Genomic DNA, 4,277 nt, shown 5'->3' on the forward strand with positions numbered 1-4,277 from the left:
TACTTTTAGACATTACCTTGCTAACGTCTTCATTTCTGCAGGCAGACAGTGATATAAAAAATTATTTCCTGCTTTCTTCCATTCCTACACATTTTTGCATCATTCCACTGCATTATCACTTCACAAACAACTGAAAGTTGTGCAAGTGAATAATGATTATGCCTTCAAGATTTTGTTATGGCCAGATTTTACAACACGTGCGTAGGCCTATGAAATATTTAGCTCCTCTATACACCAAGACTGAGTGCTCATTTCTGAGGCAAAAAGTTTTGCTACAGCATCATGCTTTCTTCTAGTGCTTTTTCTTTCTTGCCCCCAGTATCCGCACACCCATTTGCACAGTGCCCCAAGTTTAACAGGAGTTGAAATTACAACCTTTTTTTTTAACCTACAGCTCAATGGTCAGCATACCGTCTCAGGCAACAGTTTGAAAAATTTATAAAGAGAAGAATACAGACACAGATCTCCCACTTCTCAGACAAGCTTGGGAGCACTTACATAAATAAAAAAGTGCACACTGGTAGCTTTTCTTTCAGCTGTTTTTAAACCATTCTTTCTACAAACAATGGAATGAAGAAAAACAATTACAACAGCAATAATAGCATCCTCCCAGGAATTACAAAGTGCCTGCAAATGCCCAGAGCCTAGCCTGAGCAGCCTCTGTGCAAACTACAGCCACATCTGCATCAACCCAGACACACAACAGCTCACCCCTTCTGCCCCAAGAGCACTTCCGACTACCTACAAAAAGGGGACAATACTTTCCTAAAGCCTCCTCCCTCTTCCAAAAATTAAGCTTGTCGTTGCTTTACTCAGATCTCACTATGGTCAACTCAATTTGGTATTTCTCAGTTCTTTAAACAGATTTTTACTGAGCCAAGCAGTTTTGACCATTTCTATTTTTTGAATAATATATTAAGCAGCATCAAACAATAAAAACCACAGCTGTTCAGTTCCCATCTGCTTTTAGAGCAACCATTTAATAAAATTCAGATCCCTATCATTTAACTAGGACTTAGTCTAAGGCAAGTCTTTGTTGCTTAAGTTTGTAGTTATTCATTTTCTTGTATCTTATGTCACAGATTTTTATCTACAGCTTTTTGGTAAGACAAATTAATTCATCAGATCATTCCCATTTAATCTTTTATTATAGAATACACTAAAATATTCCAATATTCTTAACATTCTTCAAACAAGCACACTTCTTCCAAATATAGGTTTCATATCTGTGCCTCCTTTAGGTCTAATTATGGCCAAATGGTAAAACAACAACAAAATTCAGTTTGCTATACTGCATTTCACATCATGGCTGTCAGAGTTAAAAACAGCCAGCTAGTTCCTAGACTCGTCAGCTGGTGTTAAGGTTACTGGACCAAATACCTGACTATGGAAACTTGTGAATGTAAGAGATATACCCTCTTTCCCTCAAACCAAAAGACAAATGTTCCCCCCCCCGCCCCAAACCCTGCCCCAGCTACCCTCCCATCCCTGCAATTTAGGCAACAATTGGTTTAGGTGGATTCTGCAACTGACTGTTGCAGGAGTTGAACAATTTTATAGTCAGGCCACCCACTTTGAGTGCAAACCCTACTTCACTATGGCATTTCCTGTTCTTTTTCTTTCCACAATCCATTGCTTTAAACACTAAATAAAATATGAGATGTGCAAATAAGTAGTAAGAGCCACAGTCCCTTTTCCTTCTTCTCTACCTTCCTCTTTCTGTATTCGATTTTACTGTTCTTACTTCTCTTGCTTAAAATATGCATTTTTTTTTTTTCCTCCTTTACTCTGGTCTTATTTCCCAGAATCCTCCTACATTAGCTAAATTCAGATAGTATCTGCAGTTTGAAGACTGTGAGCAACCAGTTTCTGTTATGCCTTTGAACATGCACTCAGATGCACTGATGATGATGAGCATGTTGAGAGATGCTATCAATTGTAAACAGATTTCTCAACCATGAGAAACCGCAAAACTCAGAGGGACGGGGATGACTTTTCATACTCTAATCCCAACTGCTCTGCCCTAGTTCAATAGTCAGCTGTAGAAGAAAGTTGCAAGGAAGGAGGAGGCAAGACTGCATATACCCAGAGCATTTGTAGGGGAGCTGCAAAGGTGGCAATCAGTGAAGACAGACTATTGATCTGTTGCAGAATGAAGCCATTATCACTGCTGGAAACAGGGGGCAGGGATAGGCAAAGGGCATCCTCAGACTTACGGCTATGAGAAATAAGGGCATGCACAATTTCTATTGGTTTCAGACCATTTGAACTCCTAAGATTGACAAATATCTCTAAATTTTAGTCTTGCATCTATCTTTGGATTTATAAACTATGGTAAAACTGGAGAAACTCATGTAATAAGTTCAGGGCAAATGGTGTTCCTTATTTTGCATTATTATTATAAGTATAAGGCAGAAGATGCTTTTATATTACCATATGGTCTGGAGTCTCTGAGCAACCAGTTTCCACTATGCCTTTAAACACCCAGTGGTTGTGAGCGCAGCTCCCAGAGACAGCAAACAGGYGCAGCAGTTTGCGCAGCAGTATTTGGGCTCTGACTAGAACTTTTGAGGACCTTGTTGGAAGCTGTGGGGGCTTTCTGGGCATCCCCAAGGAACTAGAAGGTGATGGCTGCCAACAAGAAAGGGGAAGCTAGGCAATGACAACTGCAGCAGGCCTTAACTTCTCCTGGGAGAAGCTCTAGCTAGGTGCAGCTGCTGCTGACAAGCTCTCTTGGTTGCCCCTGATCAGAGGGAGCTGGGGCCTTTGATCCAGGTGGCCCTTGTTTAGGGTGGGTCAAGCACCCTGTGAGTCAGTGCTAGGGAGAGGCCTATATAAGAGTCAGGCCTAGAGTGCAGTGAACAGATGCAGCAGTTTGCATAGAAGTTTGTGCAGAAGGGTGCAGGAAGGCACCTTTGTTTCCAATCCCAGCAGTGTTTGCTTCCTCAAGTATGGTCATGACATGCTGCAGAGCACACTCCCCAGTAGCCATTGGAGTCGCTGTGTCAGAGGCTGGGACCCAGACCGACCCTCTGACAGCAGATGCAGCCCTACAGGTCTCAGGCTGCAGGGAGTGCTTGGGGCCTCTCCGGGAGGCCTGGGCTGGCAGCCAGCTCTCCTGCAGGAGGTGTGCTGCTGTTGATGAGCTGTGTGTCAGGTAAGGGAGTTACRGGAGGAGGTCAGTAGCATCTGAGAGGATGAGAAGGAGACAAGGTATTCTTGGAGACTGTACAGCTGCAGGAGTCTCACCCCCCCCACAGCAGTGGAGTTGCCGGAGGGCTCTGTGCCGTGTGAAACGGTACATCATAACACCGTAGAAGGTGGCTGGAAGCAGGTCACTTCTGATAGGAGGAGAAAGGCTCCTATTCCTCCTGAGGACTTGCAATTGAGGAACAGGGTTAGTGCCCTCCAGGATGAGGAGGAGATGGGCATGGCTGCAAGGGAAGTAACTGGGACAACAGACCCTGTGCCCTGCTGGAACGCCCGGAAGAAGCGGCGGGTGATTGTTGTGGGGGACTCCCTGCTGCAGGGGACGGAGGCATCTATCTGCCAACCTGATCTCATGTCTAGAGAGGTTTGTTGCCTGCCAAGGGCTTGCGTATGAGATGTTATGCAAAGACTGCCTAGGCTCGTCCATTCTTCGGACTATTACCCACTGCTGCTCTTCCATGTGGGTGCTAATGACACCAAGGGCGAATTGGAGACCATCAAGCAGGATTTCAGAGTTCTGGGGATGGTGGTCAAGGGTCTGGGAGCCCAGGTCATCTTCTCCTCAATCCTGCCAGTGAGGGGGATGGATGGAAGAGATGGACTTTCCAAGTTAATGACTGGCTGTGCTGCTGGTGTTGGCAACAGGGTTTTGGTTTCTACGACCATGGAACCCTGTTTGAAGATTGACAAATGCTSGGGAGAGATGGGATCCACCTCACTAAGCAGGCCACGCATGTCTTTGCCAACAGGTTGGCCAACCTGGTAAGGAGGGCTTTAAACCGGGAAAGATGGGGAAGGGGAGAGTTATAGAGACAGGGTAGTTGGCAAAACACGGCTCAAGTCGGGATGCCTTAAGTGGGTGAATGCAGCCAGGGAAGTGCGCATGGGATGTGGCTATGGAGGACCCTCTTTTASCCCTCCTGGGAAACCTGCATGCTCAATCACCTCTCTGAAATGCCTGTGCACCAATGCACACAGCTTGGGGAACAAACAGGAAGAACTAGAGATCTGTGTGTGGTTGCAGGCCATGATCTCATTGCCATTACAGAGACATGGTGGGATAGCTC

This window comes from Apteryx rowi, unplaced genomic scaffold (genome assembly GCF_003343035.1).
Source record: "Apteryx rowi isolate R43461 unplaced genomic scaffold, aptRow1 scaffold_118, whole genome shotgun sequence".
NCBI classification, from domain to species: domain Eukaryota; kingdom Metazoa; phylum Chordata; class Aves; order Apterygiformes; family Apterygidae; genus Apteryx; species Apteryx rowi.